Raw genomic sequence first — 21294 nt, 5'->3', positions numbered from 1 at the left:
CCTGAATCTTCTGGTCACAGTGGGCAGATTTCCCCCCAGACCCAGATAATGGAAGACTCCTGAGTCTGATGGCAACTCATCCAAAAGGAGAGGCTCCCTCCAACCCACAGCGGGGACATAACACTCTGATTATACTTTTTCCTTTGCCCTGCAGGGAGTCACATTTCAACCATATGACTGCTCCTTGGGAGTTGGTAGGAGCGCGTGATGTAGGGTCTCACCAGGCCCTCCTCGAGATTCTCAGAGACATGTTCTTTGATAGAGATGCAGCAAGGAGGTCACAGATAATAAAGATGGAGAGAAAGAAAATAATTCATGCTCTTGGCAAAAACAGAAGAGGATGGCAAGGAGGGGAATATCTCCCTTTCTTACGATTGGTGTTGCCAGGCAGCAGAATGAAACATGGCTAGAAGTGCCTGCACCCCTGCCAACACACACCTCCCTCTGACCCACCACCTTTTGCCGACCAACTGGGAAATCTTCAGAAGGCACAACCCAGCAAAGCCATCTTAGCAGCCCTGCAGCTATGCTTGAACCTGTGATCTCAGACATGCAAGTGTGGATCCCAGGAGGGCGAGCTGCTCACTCTAATTGCATTCACTAACTAACAGCGCAAAAGGCATTCCACCTTGACTGGGACTGGGAGGAGGAAGGGGTAGGGAGAGTAGAAACAGGAGGATCCAGGAAGAAGTAGCCAGATTCTACCTAGAATCAAAGGGAGCGGGATTGCTTATAGTCTAAAGGAGAGAGGTGTACTTGCATAAGCATTCTGAAAATAAAAAACTTTGTTTTGGCAAAAGGAGGAAAGAGGTGAAGAAAGGGGGGAAAAGGAGGGGAAGAAGGAAGCAATTAAAATCCAGTGAGGGACATTTCCAAAAGAACAGAAAGCTAAAACCCAGCACTAGACCAGATGGATAATGTCAACTCACATTAGCAGAGCGTGACAAGCAGCTCTTTCCTTTCCTAACCTAGAGCATTGGCCATATTGGACTCTTATGAAGTTCAGTTATAAAACCGAGATTACACAGCCTTTGTCGTATTCCTGAGCCCTCCAACTGTTTCAGGCCCTCAAATAATTGGCCGTCCTGAAGAGCTATTAAATGCCCTCGCCAAGGGGCTTTTAGAAACATTTTACAGCTCAGATCTCTGAGACCATCGGTAGACGGGGCCATCCCAGCTGCCCTCTCCGTGAGCTCCTTTTCAGCGGCACATGGGCAACTGGCCCTAGAGAGGGGACAACCACGGTCACCCATAAGGGCCTTTCCAGGGCTTGCATGGTGGTGAAATGGTGGTGGCCCCATAGAACTCCAGAGCCCAAAGCTGCCACAGAAAGTCAGCTTTGTACATTCCCAAAGCCTGGCTCCCGACAAGCATAATGAAGCAAGCATGGGTTTTCACCATTCATTGCTTCACCCCTTTGGCCAGCATTTATTGAGCACTCACCATGTGTCATAACCAGATCAAGGAGCCAGGGACATAAAGGTGAAGATAAGGAAACTCTACAAAGAGACCCGCTTTCTTGAAGCTCACAGCCTGGCAGAGTGATGGACAGGAGTAAATTGCCTTCAAGGGGAGAACGGTGGCACCGATAACAGGGATGGCATACGATGGCAGCACATGGTAGAAGGAATGATCTATTCCAGCCAAATTTGTCAGGTGAGGGAGAGTTTGTTGAATTCAAGCAAAGGGACCACAGGGGCATGGGAGTCATGGCATCATCCTATTTTAAAGACCTGCACAGACTTCTCTCCATGACCAGCTTTATGCTGAGGTCCTCAATGATCTGCTGGGTTTGTTTTCTATTGTCGCATAACCCAGGGGCCTAAAATAACACACATGTATTATCTCACAGTTTCTGTGGGTCAGAAGTCCAAGCATGGTGTAGTCCAGTCTCATGGGTCACTAGTCCAGTGATGTAGCTGGATTCTTTACTCAGGATCTAACAAGGCTGAAATTAAGGCATTAACTGGGCTATGTTCTTTTCTGGAGCTTGGGGTTGTGGCTATAGGATGGAAACCCCTGTTTTCTTGCTGACTGGTGGCCAGCGACCACTCTCAGCTACTAGAGGCTGCCCTCAGGCCCTAAACATATGGTCCCCTCCATAAGGTTGTTCACAACAGGCTGTTTGCTTCTTCAAGGCCAACAGGTGACTCTCTCAACAGTCTGCTAAGATGGAGGCTTACATAACCTAATCAAAGACGGAAACACCCCATCATAGTCACGGGTCTCACCCACACTCAAGGGGAGAGGAGTACATAGGGTGGGTGCACCAGGGTGTGGACACCTTGGAGACCATCTCAGAATTCTGCCACACACATTCCCAATTTGTCACATCCAATGGGAAGACGTATTTTTGGTATTTGATTTCTAGAACAGTTGACCATTTCCGCCTGCTTGAAATTCATACAACAACCTCCTTGGTTCCTCTCTTTCTCGATTTTCCTCCTATTTTTCTTTCCACTTTCTTTGTTTCTTCCTTTATCTCTTCTACAGTTGTTCAACGTGAAAGATAACACACGTACATAAAAGTGGATAAAGCATAGCAGCACAATGAAATGAACCATCATAAAGCAAACCCTCTGTGACCAGCACCCAGGTCAAGAAACGGAACACTGTCCCCACCCTAGAAGAACACTGGGGCTCCTTCCCAGTGGTGCTTCCTCCCTATGGTCACCTTGACTTCCACCATCATCATTTTCTTGATCTTTTAAGATAATTTATCACCTATTTATGTATATCTAAACAGGATAGTTTAGCTTTGCCTGTTTTGAATTTTACATAAATGGAATAACATTTTTCTTTTCTCTTAGGTCTTGATTCTTTCACTCAACATGTGTTTTTATGTTTTGTCCATATTGGTGGATATAGTTATAGTTTACTTGTTTTCAATGCTGTTTAATGTTCCATTGTATGACCATAATTGTTCTGCAGTTTGTTTATCCATTCTACTTTTGATGGATGTTTGGGTGATTTTCCAGTTTGGTGATTGCGTTAGTTATCTATTTCTGTATAACAGATCAGCCCCAAAACTTAGTGTTTTAAAACAACAACATGTATTATGTCACAGTGTCTGGAAGCCAGGACATTAGACATGGCCTAACTGGCTCTGGTCTCTCACAAGCCTGCAGTCAAGAGGCTGACCGGGGCTCTGGCCTCATCTTAAGGCTCGACTGGGGGTGGATTCACTTCTAAATTCACTCAAGTGGTGGTTGGCAAGAGTTATTTCTCACAGGCTGTTGGACTAATGGTTTCAGATCCTCACTGGCTGTTGGCAAGAGGCCTCCCTCAATTCCTTGCCATGTGGACTTCTTTATAGGGCAGCTGGCAACATGGTAGCAACATGGTGGAGGGCCAAGGAGAAGGTATAATCAAGGTAGAAATCACATTATTTTATAACCTAGTCTCAAAACTGGCTTCCCATCTCCTTTGCCATATTCTCTTTGTTAGAAGCAAGTTACTAGATACAGCCCACACTCAAGAGGAGGGGATTACAAAAAGGCGAGAATGCCAGGAGGCAGGAATCATTGGGAGCAATTATAGAAACTGTCTACTGCAGGGATATTACAACAATGATGCCTTAAACATTTTCATGTATATATTCTGCTATGGAGAATACCAGGTTACATACTTTGTAGGCATGGAATTTCTGGGTCTTAGTGCATGTGGATCTTCAACTTTCCAAGTTAATACCAAACTTTTCCCAAATGCTTGTACCAATTCTCATTCCCACTAGCAATGTTTGAGAATTTTTGTTGTTTCATATCATCACCAACACCTGTTATTACCGGACTTTTTATTTGGGGTCCATATGATGTATGTGTAATATGTGACATATTATAGCTTCCATTTGCATTTAGCATACTACTAATGCGACTTGGCACATTTTCATTTGTTGATTTACTGGTTATCTTGGGTTTCCTCTTTCGTGAGGTATCTGCCCGTATCTTTCGTCCATTTTTCTTTTGTCTTTCCTGACTGATTTGTATGACTTCTTTATATGACCCGAATACTCGTTCTTTGGCAATTACATGTGTTGCAAACATCTCCTCCCGTTTTATTTCTGTTTTTTTCACGCACTCTGTTAATAATGTCTTTTGATGAACAGAGGTCTTATTTTAATGTAGTTAAATTTATCAATCTTTTCTTTAATGAACTTATTCTCCTTCTTGGGCCTTGACTTTGCCTATCTTCTAGACGGTTTTTCACCTATGTACTTCAACTGTTACCTCTATCTTGATGCCTCCCAACTCTGTCTCCATATAAAAGTTTCTCCTGTTCTTCGGATATAAGACTTCAACTGCCTGCTAGATGCTCCACCTACAGATCCCATAGACAACCCAACACCGATTTACCCCAAACTGAACTCAACCTGTCCCTCCAAGTCCACCTTCTACCATACTACCACCCCAAACCTGTATTTCCTAGCTCTGTGACTGGTACAACTGTAACCAATCACAAAGTCAGGATCCTGTGAAATTATGCTGACATCACTTTCTTTTGCAGGGACCATGTTTTGCTGATTCCATAATCTAAACCTTGTTCTAATCTGTCTTCTCTACATCTCCAGGGCCAGAATGTCAGTTCTATAAGAACAGGGACCTTGTCTAGCTTGTTCATTACCATGTTATCAGTATAGGATAACGGTTAAGAGCATAGATTCTGAAGCCCAACTACCTGAGTTCAGATCCTGGTTCTGTCATTTACTAGCTGTGTAAGCAAGTGTTAATTACACAACTTCTTCTCCTTCAGTTTCCCCATTTGTAAAATGGGGATGATAATTGTCCTGATTCATAGGGCTGTGGTGAGGATGAAATCAGTTAATGCCTGTATATTGCTCAGAACAGGGTAGGGCACCTAGTAAGCACCCAGTAAACACTGGCTATTAATATCCTATCCTACCACCAGCATGGTGCTTGGTTCATAAATGCATAAAAAATTTATCGGTTGACATGAATGAATGCCACTGCTCTAATGTATGCTCTTATTATCTCTGCTTGGACAATAGCAGTAGCCTCCTAGCTGGGTTTATTGCCGATAGACCCGCCCCCCTCCACATCCCTTACCCCATCCATTGTACACACTGATGTCAGGGTTATAAGTTTAGTAGACAAATATGAAGGTGTGGTGTCACTCCATTGCTTAACACCATCCAATGGATCCCCAGTCCCCACAGGCAGCAAGAGAAAAATCCAAACTCCTTAGCAGAGCCTACGTGATGGACTCCTGTGATCTGGCCTCCACCCCCTCACTCCATTTACACCAAACCAGTGACAGTTCCCCGAGGGAGCCACCTCCCTTCTCCCCTCAGTTCCTCTTCAAGCGGTTCCCCCGGCCTGGAACGCCCTCTCTCTGCTCCGTCCGCGCGTGACAAAATTGCCATTATCTTTTCAGTTGCGGCAATGAGCTCAGCTCCTGGATGCAGGGGCTTCCAGGCAGAGTTAGGTACACATGTTACTGTAGCATTTATCAAATTATATTGTAACCATTTGTTTACATGTCCACCCTCTCCACTGGGCAGTGAGCTCCTTGATGCTGAGAGCCAGATCTTATTCAGATTTGTATTCCTGGCCAGAAGCATAGGGTCTATAGTAGAAGCTTAATATATGGTTGTTGAATGGACAGTTAGTTTTAAGAAGTACCTAATCAACCTTGGAATTTGTATTTCCCTGAATCTTGTTTTGGTTATTACCTTTTTAATAGAAATAGTCACTAATGCCTATGTTTGCAAGTTTATTGAGTTCTAATTTTGTCCTTTAAAATGAAGAGTGCTAATATCATTCATTCTTTCATTCATTCTTTTACCAACAAATATTTATTGGGAGACATTTCTCAGATACTGGATTCAAAGTGATACAGATCAGACTCGGCTCTTCCCATCATGAGGCTTACTGTCTATTAAGTATTAAGGGGAGACTGACCTTGAACCAGTAAACAAAATAAACACAATGTACAAGATTACAGATTGAGGTGAGAGTTGTGAAGAAAAAGAACAGGATTCTAGGAGAAAGAATTACAGGAGGAGCATCATTTACATAGAGGGGATAAGGAACTTCTTGAAGAGGTGCCATTTGAGGGAATTCCCTGGGCGTTCAGTGGTTAGGACTCGGTGCTTTCACTGCCGGGCTGGGCTCAATCCCTGTTCAGGGAGCTAGGATACCACAAACTGCGCAGCCTGGCCAAAAAGAAAAAAGAGGTGCCATTTTGAGGGGAGACTGAAGGATGGGTGGGAGCGAGCCATACAGAGTCGTGGGGAAGGGTTATCCCAGGCAGAAGGAGCAGTGTAAGGACCCTAAGCGAGTGACAGGCAGCTGGTGAGGCTGGAGCCTGAGAGGTGAGGGTTAGGGAGACAAGTCTGGAGAAGTTGCCAGGGCCTTGGTCTGCAATCTGGTTGTTCATCTCAGTGAATAGGGAAGTAACTGAAAGTTTAAACAGGGGAGTGATTCGAACCTCTAAGCGGGCTTTGCCTGTGAGCACCTTGTGGTACCCTGAGAGTGTGAGCCATTCTGGATTTTAATGCACGAAAAGCAAGCAACAGGCTTCGGCCCTAAACAGCAGAAGCTTTGATCACCAGCGCATTCCCTGCCACACTGGAGAAAGATGATGGAAGCTCACTTCAAGGGCCACAGGTGAGAGCAGCCTAAGCTGTCCTGGCGAATCAGGCGTAAGTTGTCATCTCTCTCAATGACCTCAGGATCTAAGAGTCATTCCAGGCCTGACATGAGTCCCTGCAGCCAGGTGAATGGAAATGGTATCCAAGCCAGGTGCCTGGCCTGGGGAGAGGGCTTTGGTGGTCCCTGGGGAGACCTTCCAGACTGGGATGTTCCTTCCTCCCCTACCTGTTCCCAGCACTCTTGCTACTGCGGGTTGCAAGGCCCCTGCTGGCCTTTCAGTTCCAGCAGGACAAAGCAGGGTAAACGTGCCATGAACCAAGATCTCCCACGCGGTGCCCCTGATACCACAAGTCAAAAAAGGGAAGCCTGGGCCTGCCGCAGCAAGGCGCTGTTTCCGGTCAGTTTTTGGCCGCTGGGGCTCCCAGATCTCAGCACTCCCTGGGTGCCCTTGCAGACCACCCCCCTCCACTCCTGGCAGCCAGAGTGTGAGCACCCCTCCATCTCCGCAGCCCCCCGACAGTGGGGTTAGGGTTGAGCGGGAAGGCGGCTCTACCCCTCTGCACGCGGCCCTTCAGACCTACTTGAGGCAATTTGTCGCTCACACTTCAGGCTGCCAGCCAAGGACGGAAGCCGGAAAGACTCTGTGATGAAATCCTTGCGCTGTAATTAAGTCCCACGTTTTACACGGATCTTTCCCGCCCTGCCCATCCTATCACCCAGTTCCACCGGCCAGCGGGTGGGAGAGTCAGCCGTCCTGTGATTACACCCGAGCTCCCACTGTTAGCGGGGTTGAGGGTCTCACCCACCCGAGCAGTCTGTGCGCCCGCCCTCACGCTCCCCCCACCTCAGTCCTACTCAGGACAGTGCCGTATCCGTCCCCGAACTGAAATGGGTTTCACCCCAGCGAGCCGCTCCGCCACTTTCTGACGGTCACCTCTCTTTAACCCTCTGGTTGCACAGGCCTCTGGGGAGCCGGTTTTTTACTTTTGACAGGGCCCTTTACCTGCAAACTCTAGCAGTGGAGGAGTTGGGAAATAAAGAAAAGAGAAGGCAGGACAGAAAGGTTCTGTCTTCTCCTGGGTTCTCCAGACAAACCCGGGGCTTCCTTCCTCAAATCGCGCCAGCTCCCAGCTGGCCCTCGCTGGCTGGAATGTATCAGAATGCTCCACTTTTAGCTTGCGGTTTGGCGTAGTGTTAGGAGCACTGCGCTGGGAGTCAAGAGAGCATGGGGTCGAGTTCCTCTTTCGCCAGCTTCTGGCTGTGCCTTTGGACCACTACTCCAGGTCCTCGGGCCTGGGCTTCCTCCTCCGTACAATGGAAAGAGGAAGGGAACGGAATGCTGGCCTGGATGATCTCGAGGGACATTTCGGGAGTCTACAAAGGTTGCAGCTCGGTCCCCCTGTCCCGGACCCGGACGCCCGCAGCCCTTATAGGCGGCCCCTCCCCCTGGGATCCAGGGCGCCCCACGCACCCAGCACCAGCGTCCCTCCCTCCCGACTCCCAAATCCATGGGTCCCTTATGTTATTCCTCGTCAAACGGACACTTGCGACGGTCCCCGCAGCCGCAGGGTCTCCGGGGTGCATCCGAGGAGCCTCAGGGCTGGAGTAGGAGGTCCCACTTGCCGGAGAGAACGCAGAGGTTACCAGGCCTGCGGGGCGGGGCTGGGACGAGGGCGGGGCCTGTCCAGGGGCGGGGCCGGCGGCGTCTTCTGGAGGCCTGCCTGGGGCGCCGCTTCTGCGACTGGGAGGAACGGGAAGCGGCGCGCGGCGCCGGGAGACTTCGCCGGAGGTGAGCGCTCTGCCGCGCAGGAGTGGAGGGGCGGGGCGGGGACCCGGAGTCCCCAGGGGGGGCGGGGACCGGGCCACTGGTGGCCATCGGGCGCCTGTTCCCCTCCAGGGGAGTCCTGGGCTGTTTCCAGCTCTCCTCCGGCGCCCCGAGCGCCCATTCCCTGGACCCATTCCCAGCACCGCGCTCTTCGCTCCTCGGGGCCCCGGGGGGCGGGGGCAGAGGGGGAGCACGTAGATACCTTGCCGGCGGGGCTCGGGAAAGCTTGGCTGTGAATAAGTCACTTGCATCTCCACCGTGGGACAGCGCTATCAGACTTTCTCATCTTCACTTCCGTTTCCACCCCGGGAAGGGGCAGGTGGCTTCACTGTCCTCCCTGGAAAAGGGAGACAGCCACCCTCAGCAGAGCCAAGGAAACCCCAGACAGTTACTGAGCCGCTCAACAAAAGGCCTTGAACCTCCGTCTCTCCGCCCTCATGACACCAGGTAGAGACTCCAAGGTAAATATTGTTGACTTTTCTGTTTAAAACAAAAAATCTGCCTATGAAAATAAGAGCATAGTGGCCATGCTCCTGGAAAACCACAGTTGGAACATTTTTTAGGGGGTAAGGAAGGGGGTTGGTTGATTGTCTTGGGGGTGAGGGGTGCTATCCCAGGAAGTCTGCTGAGGCCATGTTGGGTGGGAACTGGTGGCGGAGGCTTTCCCTTGCAGTGGATTAGCTAGGTAGTCACTTAGTGTCTGGAACACCTATCCAGCACTGGGACCCACAAACAAGCAACTAACCCCAGTGTCCTTCAGATAGGCAGTCTTGTGGAGCAGTGACCCAATCAATACCATGCCCTGTTTGGCTGTCAGGTGCATCTGGGATGTGTCCTCTTGCTGGGTGCCTGGAAGAGGGCGATCGTGATCACACACTGATGCTGGAGAGCTGCCCTGGGCAGCAGCCAGGCCTCTGCCAAATGTCTGTTGTTCGATCACTTTTCCCTGCATTTACTCAGCCAGGCTGAGCACTGACAAATCTGTCCAAATCTCCTGGACCCTCTGACTCACTTCAGCCTTGTTCTTGTGGACAGAAGACAGTGGCCAGCAACTTCCTGTTGTGCCGGGCACAGCCAGTCTGAAAGGGAACCCTGGGACAGGGCCCTGGAAGAAGGTCTGTGGGGCTCTGAGTTGCCGGATTGTGGAGACATTCCAGGGGGCTCCCAGAGGAGGGGCCCAGGCCAAAGCTAACTGCCCAGCGTATTTTAACAATCCCTATGCCCACACCATGCATATCAACCCGACCGGTACTTCCATCCTAAATGACATCTCAGGATCATCCCCTTGGGTATTATAGCTCTGAGCAGAGCAAGAGGCCTTTAGATTCTGTTGTCTGAATGTGGAGCCATCCCTGCCAGCTTTTTGGGTTTCTTTCTGGGGAGGCAAGACTTCTGAGGAAGTTGTGTCCCAGAGCCTCCTTTGTTGATTTCTCTGGATCCGGAAGTTTGGCGTTGCTGAGTGTTGAAATCAAAATAGGCCTGTTGTCTATTCATGCTCATAGACTCAGAGAGCAAGAAAACACTGGAATGTACAGTTCCTGAATCCACATGTGTTTGCTTCCCTTTTTGTTTCGTGGAGAAGAATACAGAAAGCAGATTCAAATCTTCAGTCAGGTCTCAAGCTTCAGGAATTCCCAGCACTGGTTTTGCAGCGCCCTCCCCCGTTTGGGGGCCACGACCCACAGTGTGCTCAGCTTTATGGGACCAACTCAGGTTTGAGGCATTGTTCCTGCCCTTCAGAAGCTTCCAGGTTCAGGGGAGGAGAGAAAACCAGCACCTGCGTAACAATTAGAGAGCAAGTAAGTGAAATTAGGTGGCGTCTTCTGCTGGTTCAAAGAAGACGGCCCATGTGGGCTGGAAAAGGCAGCGAGGGCTTCGGGAGCTACTTGGTCTTCAGCTGCATTTGTTATAGAAACAACAGTCAGGCACCAGGCAAGGCAGAGGGCAGAAAGCCCAAGGATAATATGAGGCTCAGACGAAGCAAAGGCGCTCGCTGCCCCTCCCCCATGCAGTCCAAATTCCCTGCCTTCCTTCCCAGCCCCGCCTCCTGCCACTGTCAGTCCACCCCTGGCCCATGATACCACAGTGACTGCCCATGGCGCTCTGACTAGGCCTCTTCTGCATGCCTCTCTCTCCCTACACTTGCTCTCCTGTGCCCAGAATTCTCTCTGTTGGGGAATCCTCTGAGTTTGTTTTTTTTTTGTTCTTGTTTTTTGGGGTTTTTTTGGCCATGTGGCATGTGGGATCTTAGCTCCCCGACCAGGGATCAAACCCGTGTCCTCTGCATTAGAAGCGCGGAGTCTTAACCACTGGGCCACCAGGGAAGTCCCGGGAATCCTCTGTTTTTTAGAAAGCACCTCAAATAGCACCTTCTCCAGGGAAGACTTCCGTGGCTGGCCCCTCCCCCAGCCTTCAGGCAGAGTTGGGGGCGTTCCTCCTTTGCCCTCCGCTGCTCCTTGCCTGCACCTTGCCTGCACCTCTACTGAAGCGCGTGCACCCTGTACTGCCCAGTTGGGTTGAGGGGTCTTTGCCCCGCCTACAGAGGCGGGGCTGTGTCTCACTCACCTCGCGGTCCGCTGAGCCAGCGTTGGTGTCTGGCACATAGCAGGCAGCATTTGGTAAATGATTCTTGACCGAAATTCAGCCAGATTTGGGCACTGTGAAGCACCTCACCTACTTGTGGGTTAAGCACCATTATTGGGAATTTAAAGATTGGATAAGTTTGGTGGAGGAATTCGCGTTTAATGTGGTAGCAGTACTCAAAGCACTTAGCAGGGGCCTCAGAACAGACTTCGAGGTCCTTCTCGATCCAGCCCCAGGGTAACTTCTCCAGCCTCACCTCCCGCCAGCTCCCACCTTGAACCCACAGCGGACTCCCGTGCCTGGGCTCCCCCTCTCCCTTGACGGTGTTGTTTGACAGCCTCTGCCGGGAACGCCCACTGCTGTCCCAAGCTTACGCTTCCCCATGCACAGGACTCAGTGATCAGTGTCTATATCCCCTGGGAGTAGAGGTCCCTCGGGCTGGGTTTGCACGTCCTCCTTTGTGCCCTGCTACCCTGCCAGCACACCCTCTCACAGCGTCACTCCCTCTTGTGGCTGCACCCCACCCCACCCCAGTCCTGACTATTAGCGCCCTGATCTCTGGGACTGGGTTTATCCTTGATGGAGCCCTATCAGCTTACAGCCTTCCTGGGAGAGAGTGCCCAATAAACGTACATTGGATGGAAGTCTGAACCTGGGTGATGAAAATGTAAAAGAAAAGATAACACGAGGGTCATCTGAAAGGAAAACAAGTAAGATTTGGTGATGAGTAATATAGAGTAAAGGAGAAGGTTGGCTCATAACCTGTGAGGCAGGGGGAAATTGATTCACACGAGAGTTGGGTCCCTGGCCCAGGGAGAGGTCCATTCACATCCTTCTGAGCGCCGTGCAAAAATATTTCTGTTTTCTGGAGGATTTTCAAAGACCAAAATATTGTTAAGTCACTTTGGGGCATTATTGCATCTGAAGTTATTGCAGGACACCCAAGTGGGGATGTCCTTTAATCAGCACTTTGAATACAGTTCAGGTCAGGGTTAGGGGGAGATGGTGGGAGTGTAGTGGGGATTGCCCAGCATGTGAAAGCAAATGTGATCACTGCCAGAAGAAGCTAAGCTGAGAACAAGGTCTAGGGGGAAAACCTACATTCTAGGGGCAGGGTGTGGGAGAGAGGAACTGGTGGAAAAGAGAATGGCAGAAAGAGAGAAGAAAATCAAGGAAGCCAAGGGAGGAGATAGTTCAAGAAGAGATGGGTGGCCAAAGCTGTGTGTGCCAAAAAGAAGAACAGAGAGATTCAGGCAAGAATAGATGAGGAGGCCAACTTTGAGAGGGGTGCTCGCACAAGAAAGCCAGGTCTCATGGGGTCAGAAGATGCTAGGTTATTGGGCAGTAGGATCATTGGGTGGAGTCTTCAGACCTCGAGTCTGAGGAATTTGACCACAGAAGGATAGATTTTCTCTCAGCAGGGCAGGAGGAGTGGTCATGGCAAGAGAAGATAGTTTTGTTTGTTTTGTAAGAGATACAACCACAGTTGAATGCAGGAGGGAAGGAGCCCATTTATGGTAAGGAAAATGGATAAATTCCCCTCTTCACATTGATTGTATTTCGTTGAACCTTCCTCCCCTCCCTTCCCCTCAGTTGTCCCAGAGAACTCTCGTTTGGGGTAATCTCCAAAGTCATGGTATTGTGGCACCCAACAAGAGGATATTGCAACCTGGAAACAGCTGGTTCTCACCTCCCTGGCATGCGGTAAACTCGTCTCAAGTGCCCCAAACATGACTTTGCTTCATAACGGTGGGGGCCGGATGTTTTCTCCTTGACTGTGCACAAATGCATGACACCAGCAATAACAGCAAATGCAAAAACAGCATTTACGCTGAGCCAGACACTGTTCTGAGTCCCTGTGAGGTGGGTGTTGTTATTATTCTCATTTTTCCAATGACAAAAATGAGGCCCAGGGAGCCCACCCAATGACACAGCAGTGAATGGAGAGCCAGGGTTCCAACTGGATGTGTCTGGCTTCAGGGTCCATGTGCTTAAACCGCCATACTAATTCAAGATGAGCAGCTCACGCTTTGCTCTAGATGAATGTTTATGGCCCCAACACTACTGCAGGATTCTTAGTCCTTGCGCTGCTGACAGCATGACTTATCCAAGGTCACCAAACCAGTTACTAATCTATCTATCTGTCTATTCATTGTAGGTTAGACTAGCTTTAATAATCAATAAATGATTTACGGGCTTCCCTGGTGGCACAGTGGTTGAGAGTCCACCTGCCAATGCAGGGGACACGGGTTCGTGCCCCGGTCCGGGAGGACCCCGCATGCCGTGGAGCAGCTGGGCCCGTGAGCCATGGCCACTGAGCCCGCGCGTCCGGAGCCTGTGCTCCGCAACGGGAGAGGCCACAACAGTGAGAGGCCCGCGTACTGCAAAAAAACAAAAACAAAACAAAAAAAATAAATGATTTACTAGTCAATAAATAATTTAATAGTCAACAAATAACCTACCACGTGCAAGACACTGCAAGGGACCCAGAAATACGAGCTACATGTATCATCTCATTTAATCCTCATAACCACTCCATTTTGTAGACAGGACAACTGAGCCAGCATTTGAACTTGGCCCTAATGAAGGCAAGATTGAAAACCACTTTCAGCCCTGAGTTTCTGTGTTCTGAGGTTCCGCCTCATCATGGTCCGAGACTTAACTGGTTCTAGAAAGCCCCAAGGCTAACTTTACTTTCTTTCTCAACACACAAAAGGATTGCAAGTATGAATCAATAAGACGCTGAGGTGTGTAAGAAATACTGCCTCTCCTTTTATTTTCTAGAGATCAACTTAATATCCATTTGCACCCTTTGTCTCACCAGGCTGGCAAGAATAGAAACTACCCCAGGGCGGTGTCATAATTTCTGGATCTTATGCAGTGCCGAGACCTCAGGGCAGGGCTGAGGGTGATCCCGCACCAGTCTGGTCCACTCAGGTTACCACTGAGCACGCTCCTGACCCTGCCTCCCTGGCAGTGTCTGCTGCTTCTAGACCACACGGCCAAACTCTGGGGACTTGCCGACGTCCTGTCCTCCTGGGACCCCCAGACCTCTCTTCCTTTCCTGTTTCTTCCAAACCTCACTGTTTTTGCCACCAGCTTCACTCCTCTCGCGACCTCCTGGGAGAGCCTCTGTGTCCTGGACATAAGTCCCTTTTGGGAAATGAAAGCCTGCAAACTGGAATCAGTCCTGTTACATACCTGGCCTGGGGAGACTTCAGGAGACTTCTAGAGGGTGGAGGTGGGCAGCGGAAGGTGGAAATACAAAGAGGGGGAAAAGTTTTCTACTCTCAAAAGATTATCTAGCCGAAGAAGCAGTTCCCTCTGAGGGTAAATTCCTAGGCGGGAAAAAGTTGCTACTCGAGGCTAGGATATATGTGGATCCATTATATTTATCCATTTTATTGGTACATCAATACCATTATTTTCCATAGATATTTTCAAGAATATCTATAACAGATTTGCAAATCTGATGAAAGTGGGGGACGGGTTGTGATTGTGTCCTGGTCTGTGATTGCTGTCACGATACTCAGCAAGTTTCATTAGATAACTTTAGGGTTTATAGGCTGTGAAAATGCCTCCAGTTCAAACCTGCCATCATACACGTACAGAAACAGGACAAGGGAAGTTAAACTTGTCAAGGATGCCCAGGTGATGGCCGAAGGAGGGCTAGAACCCAGGTTTCCCCTCTCCCAGCCCAGAGCTTTTGCCATATCTCATGCATCTTGGAAGGGACCACCCACAGCGCCAAGGAGCCAAGTTTCTTGCTGACCCCTTCCCCATTCAGAATGGAGCACAGCCACCCCGGGCAGCCTGCCCAGGGCAAATTCCACATTCCACACACGTCCCTGGGGGCCCTGGACGCTGGGCATGTAGCAGGAATGTGTGTTTCCAGCAGGGGCGTGTTTCCCAGCCCTGTCTGCCCTGCTTACAGTCCCTGGGGCACTGCCAGTGAAATCATCTTTCCTCCTCTGCACCAGGCAGGCCTGGAGATGCAGGACCCCCTCCTCCTGGCCTGACTCCCTCCCTCTCCCTTCCCTCACCTCTCACCAGGGGGTGTCTCCCTCTGCCGCGAGCGGACTTGATTTTACCAGCCTAGGGAGGTTTCTCTTTTTTTTTTTTTTAACATCTTTATTGGGGTATAGTTGCAATGGTGTGTTAGTTTCTGCTTTATAACAAAGTGAATCAGTTATATGTATATATACATATGCTCCCATATCTCTTCCCTCTTGCATCTTCCTCCCTCCCACCCTCCCTATCCCACCCCTCCAGGCGGTCGTAAAGCACCGAGCTAATGTCCCTGTGCTATGCGGCTGCTTCCCACTAGCTATCTACCTTAAGCTCAGTTGGGAGGTTTCTCTTGATGCTCTTGTTAACCCAGCACAGACTGCAGATCCCTCCCAGGACAGTTCTCAAGTGTTTTGTAATCTCTCTTCACATGTCCGTTTTCCGTGTCTAACGGATCATAGTTTAATAAGGTTTCTCTTGCCCATGCCTCCCCCCAGCTGCTTCCAATTTACATCACAATCCAAATGATTTTTGCCACTCTTAGCGGATTGTTTTGTGTCATTACTTTCAGGGGATGCAATATCAGACTTCCCAGCTCTCCGTCTGCTCGGGCTTCTGACCTCGCAGCTGCCCATCTTTCCTGGCAATTTACTTTACCCCTGAACACGCGGGGTTTAGCTGAGTTGCATTCGGGGGGGCTGTCAGAGTCTCAGATGTTAATTTTCTAATTGAGGATATTGGTGCTGCCTGAAGCAGAAGACGGAGATGTTCAGTTCCTTGGTGAGCTATCTTTTCCCAAGGATTTTTAGATGCGTCACGCTAGTCGTTAGTTTTTAATAACCGTTCGGATGGAATTATTTCTTTCAATCAGATGCTTTAAAACTGTGTGCTAAAGAGTTTGTAATGAGCAGACAGAAGAGAAGCCATTTTTGTACCTGAACCATTTGGGTTTTCAACATCTTTCCTTCAGACTGTCACGCCTCTGTTTGATGGTGCTGTTTTTGTTTTGGTTTGGGGGGACTGCCACCTGAAGATATTAAAGACAATAGGGGAAACTTTTACATAATTTCCCATGAGTGCAGAAAAAAGAAACACCAAATCTCCCCAGCGTACTGAGAAATAATTCCGTTTCCTTCTCTCACTGTTCCCCTTCAGTGGTTTCCAAAAGGAATACATTTCTGGTGAGGTGCAGTTGGATAAATGATGTCTGTCTACTTAAGCAAGCAAGAAATATTAGAGGATTACACATCAATAACTGGGCTCTTCATTCGGTAACTGGAGGGTCCTCAAAAGCCTCTGTGGATGCTTCCCCAGGGTAGTAGAAACTATTATTGTTGCGATCGTATAGGTGATTAAGCTGGCGCTCAGAGAGGTTAAGCACTTCCTCAAGGTCACACATCTATTAAATTGTGGGGCTATGATTTGAATCCAGCTACAAACTTAGTTGTCATTTTGACCTTTCCTAAAAATCAAAATTGTGTACACTGCCCAACAGATTCAGAGCCTCAAAGGGATTGGGGGAGGGGGTGGGTAATTCCTTCTAAGGTGCATGCCAAGGAAGAAAAGACATCACAGTCCTGTTTTGAAATTTGGTCGTGATCTCCTCTCCCTGTGCCAGCCTGCCAGGAGCACTTGCGTGCTCTCTAAACGTAAGCAAGCAATAGGAACTTCTCAGCGGGGCTCAGTCCAGAGCCCCTGGTGGCTTCCACACCCCTCAGCCCAGACTTTCCGGAGGCCCTCGGAGGGCTCTTGCCTTGGTCTTCGCCCTTTGTGCGCCCCCTGCTGGTCTCCAGGAGAGGCGCCTGTCCTGGAGCCTGAGAAGTGGTACCCAAGCCTCTCTTTTTCCTTAGCTCCAAGTAAAACGATGTGACCTGCCCAGCTCCCCTGCTTCAGAAGCCTCAAATAACCCTCCTCGAGCACCATCCAATGCTTCAGTCTTCAGGACTAAGAAGAATTGGGGGCGAATGTATGGCCCCCTTCTCAAAAGTGATCATGCAACATCCTGGTCATACTTTATTCCTGGGAGATGAGGCAACCTGAGTAGTGAGCAGTGAGGCCCATAACAGCTCCCTTAAGTCCCTACCTCACAAATCATGATCACTGAGCCAGCAGCATCAGTATTACCTGGAGGCTTGTTAGAAATGCAGAATCTTTGGTCTTTCCCAGACCCGCTGAGTCAGAATCTGCATTTCAGCAAGATCTCTGGGTGATTCATATGCAAATCATCCTTGGAGGCTCTGTATCTATTCTGCAGTGTCCACAATTTTGATTTTTTTTTTCTTTTGAAGATCAAAATGAAAACTAAGTTCACGGCTGGATTCAAATCCTAGCTCCACAACGTGATGGATATGTGACAGGCACATACTTACCCTCTGAGCCACAGTTCAATAAGATGGTGAAAAGCACTATATGTCATCCTTTTTTTTTTTTTTTTTTGCGGTACGTGGGCCTCTCACTGTTGTGGCCTCTCCCGTCGTGGAGCACAGGCTCCGGACGCGCAGGCTCAGCGGCCACAGCTCACGGGCCCAGCCGCTCCGCGGCATGTGGGATCTTCCCGGACCTGGGCACGAACCCGTGTCCCCCGCATCGGCAGGCGGACTCTCAACCACTGCGCCACCAGGGAAGCCCCCACTATATGTCATTCTTAACTTTCAGGGCTCATCTCATCCTAAATCTGAGACCCAATAATTATCCAGTGTCTCCTAGCTCAACCATAGTTTACTTAATCATACTGCTTAGAAATGGCAAACTCTGATGGCAAACCTAGCTTTTTCCCTAGAAACCCACAAGCTCTCTGCTCCTTGTGGAGAAGACAGTGGATTGTCTTCATCCTGTGTGTGGGTCCCCAGTAACTAAATGACCACAGAAACGTCATGAAAGGGACATCTGGTTCCAAGGGAGGTGCTTCCTCACCACCACTGTGACAATAAAGATGGAGTGGATTATGGAGTTCCCTCCCTGGAGGGACAAGGAAGAAAGCCCCCGTGACTAATTGGCCCAGAGGCTGGGCATGAGATTTCTCCAGGTCTCTTCAGCTCTGATGTTCCATATGCCTCGATTTACAAAAGGGTAAATCCTTGATCTTTTTCAATTAAAGTTCCACTTAATCAGAGACACACCTAAAGTTTTAAATACCCCTAAAGAGAAAATCACTGTGTGGCATAGAAAAACATCTATGTAATATTTTCTGTTTCTCCCTCCTAATTAGCTTTCCTGTTCTCCCTTAGGAAAACAAAAGCCCTTTCTCTCGATTCACCAGGAAAACACTGACGACCATCCTCCCATCATCGCTGCGAGGAGGTCCCCATTGTCTCAGAAACGGAAGCCTTTAAACAATCAGGGACCCAGTGCTTCTAGAATAAGAACATACTAGAAGCCCCTTCTGTTAGGACTGGAGGTAAGTACTCCTGATGAAAATCACTCTCCTTCAAAATGTTAATGGGGAACATATCACCGGGCACTTCAGTTGTGCTGTGTGCCTCAGGGGTACCGCACGAGCAAAACTGGGTCCTTGCCCTCAGGAGATGGACAATCTGGAGGAGACAAGATGTGATGAAAATGCCACCATGAAAATGTACACAGAACAAGGGAGGGAGATAAAGTGCCTGTAGGAATATGAGAACCGTGTCACGAAAGAGTTGGCTTCTGGGGTAGCCTGTGAGGGATGAATTGGGGTTGGGTAAGCAGACGAGATGGGAACAATCATTCCAGCCCAGGATCAGCATAAGCAGAGAAATTGGGATCCAGTCTCACTCTGGGAGAAGGTGAGTTATCCCTGGAGCCCAGGCAAGACTAGATAAGCCAGAAGGTAGATTGGATGGAGTTTCCCCTCTGTCCAATGGGAGGGTTCAGGCGCTAAGGGACCTCTCTAATCAGCCATTCCAGGAATAGATTATAGTCCACAGTGGAGTTTTATGCCCTGAAGAGTTGGGCCATTGCGGGCAGGGGGAGCTAGTGAAGGTTTCTGGTCAGAGCCATGCTCTACAACCCCCTCATTTAGCTGAGCGAGAGATGCAGGTGTCGGAGTCAGGCTGGCTGTGGGCGGTCAGCTGGAGGGGTGGGCACTGCAGCAGCCCAGACAGGAGGCAGGGGCTGTGGGGCTGAACGGCACAGACAATTGGAAGTGAGGGGAATCGATGCTGGTGGTGGTGTCCTGAGATGAGCTTCACAGAATTAACCACCATCTGCATTGATGTACCTGAGGCTTCTTCCAGTGGGGGATTAAGGAAGCTGGTCTGACTTCACCCACGTTGTTAGAGTTTCATATGTACCGAAGATGGAGATAAGGGTCCACAACCAGAGATGAATATGGTGCAGTGTTTGATCAGAAAGGCTATAGCCCCAAATGCTCTGAATGTGGAGGAAATGCTACAGAGGCCCAAGAGGATATTTCAAGGTATGTCCAGATGAGGAAGAAGCAAGAAGGGGCAAGCTCCCTCTCAGAAGCTGATGGGATCATAAGCACAGATAAGCACCCCCAGGTAGGAGGGGAGAGAGCGGGCGAGCTGCGGCTGCTCTGAAGAGCTCCAGGCTTTCCCCGCCCCCCGCTGAAGAGCAGCCCATCCGAGGGATACAGAGCGCAGATAAGCCCTCAGCACCCTGGCAGCTGGCCCTGCGGGCCGTGAAGAGGGAGGAGGACCCAGAGGCAGGATGTGGCAATTTCATTCATTCAACAGGTATTTACAAAATAACTACAAACCAGGGAGCTTGACGGCAGCTGTGGACCAATTCCTAGAAGAGATCTGGCCCAGGGTCTGCAGCTCTGAGGAAAGGTGGCGGGAACCCCGGCAGGTCAGCATAGGTTCTGGAACAGCAAGTCATATCAGACTCAGCTCATTTCCATCCTGACAGGGCCACCAGCTTCCAGCAGCCCTGGGAACTCAGCAAGGCATTTGACTGAGTTTCTTGTTGTATCCCCTTCCACCCCGACACAGGAAAGGGAAGTTTCTCGCTGGGCTAGACTTACTAGACAAGCTTTGTATCGAAGCATCATGCACACGGAGAGATACAAACAAACCCTAACGAGACCCCCGGGCACCAGCAAATCAGTAAACCGTTCTCCTGAGGTCGCACCAGTGCAGGGAGACGCAGTGCGCTAATTGCCTGCTTCCTCGTTGGAGAGCCGTCGTCAGGTCGGGCTTTGCCCTGCTGTGTGAATCTGCGATGCTCAGGGAAGCCGCTGATGACTGTCTCCCCTCGGGCGTGTGATGGGTCTGAGGAGAAGGGTGGGTGGAGAGCACGCTTTCTTTTTTTTTTTTTTTGGCATGAACGGACTGCCACGTCTGGCCATGGAGCGCTTTTGCACCCAGGTGTGCACGAAGAAGCCGCCCTCTCTGGTCGGACCAGCCTGAGCTGCCTCAGTCTCACCACACACTCTTGACCCCAGAGCTCACCTCCCAGTGGCTCCGCAGGGCACTGCCCCCAGGACAGGCCATAAGCCCTCCTGTGGGCCTTGCTGGCAGACACAGAGAGTCAACTGGATGGCTGCGGCATGTGTCACGTAAAGAACCAGACCTTCCTTCTCTCCTAGAAGTAGGAAGCAAGGTCAACATCTTCTGAGAGGGCCAAGGCCAGGCGGGATGGGTGAGGGAAAGCCGGTGAAGGTTTGGAATCACTCCTTAGGGGTAGGAGAGAGGGTGACAGCACGACTGGATTCTGCATATTAGTGTAGGCACCAAGGTGGTTTTTCCTGACAGAGCTAAAGCCACCAGGTGTAGGCACGCAGAGGGCAGGTGGCTGGTATAGACAGATGGGATAGCAGAGCAGGGAGACATCCGAGCTGGAGGTGTTGAAAGAGGGTTTGAAGAGAAGGTCTGTGGAGTCTAGAACCATGGGAGGCGTAAAGAAGCGGATGCATTTAAAGGTCACGGAAGGTTCAAGGGGAGTTACGAGGCCATCAGAGAGTCAGTGTAGTGGAAGGAAGGGCCCAAGAGACCCGGAAGGAGGAAGGTCGTGCTGAGAGAGTGGGAGAGAACTCAGCATTTCGAAGGGACCATCCTGGGGTAGGGTGGGCCTTCCCGCGGAGCTGAAAGGGGCGAGGGGCTGAGAGGCTCACCTTCCTCTGGGAGCCAGGGCTCATACCCTTTGTGACCCAGGGGAAGTGACCACAGATCAGCAGATGACGACCAAGAGGTGGGCTCCAGCCGTACCCCTGTACTGACCCACTTGTGCAGCCACACCAGAGACGCTAGGCTTAGAGGGTGGACAGAGCTGTGTGGTCTTAAGTAAGTTACTTAACTGCTCTGGGCCTTAGTTTTCTCATGTGTA

At 49.9% G+C, this 21294-nt stretch overlaps 1 protein-coding gene across 5 annotated transcripts in view; it reads left to right on the top strand.

Annotated features, from left to right (window-relative positions):
- Positions 1–8305: 8305 nt before the first annotated feature.
- TLR5 (toll like receptor 5) overlaps positions 8306–21294 on the top strand; it is a 60365-nt gene continuing 47376 nt past the window's right edge. Inside the window, exons 1-3 of one of the 5 annotated variants that reach the window (XM_022579283.2) lie at positions 8306–8400; positions 8750–8897; positions 18255–18424. The gene's annotated coding sequence lies outside the window, so the exon portion shown is untranslated. Of the gene's footprint in view, positions 8401–8446; positions 8898–12612; positions 12883–18254; positions 18425–21294 lie in introns of those variants that run through there. The other 4 variants (XM_022579285.2, XR_002645358.2, XR_002645357.2 and 1 more) reach the window with 4 other exon arrangements.

This window comes from Delphinapterus leucas, chromosome 1 (assembly GCF_059928025.1).
Source record: "Delphinapterus leucas isolate spDelLeu-1000000601 "Yukka" chromosome 1, BTC_Dleu_Yukka2, whole genome shotgun sequence".
NCBI classification, from domain to species: domain Eukaryota; kingdom Metazoa; phylum Chordata; class Mammalia; order Artiodactyla; family Monodontidae; genus Delphinapterus; species Delphinapterus leucas.
Note: the sequence above shows the minus strand (reverse complement) of the source record. Positions and strands in the feature narration are given on the sequence as shown.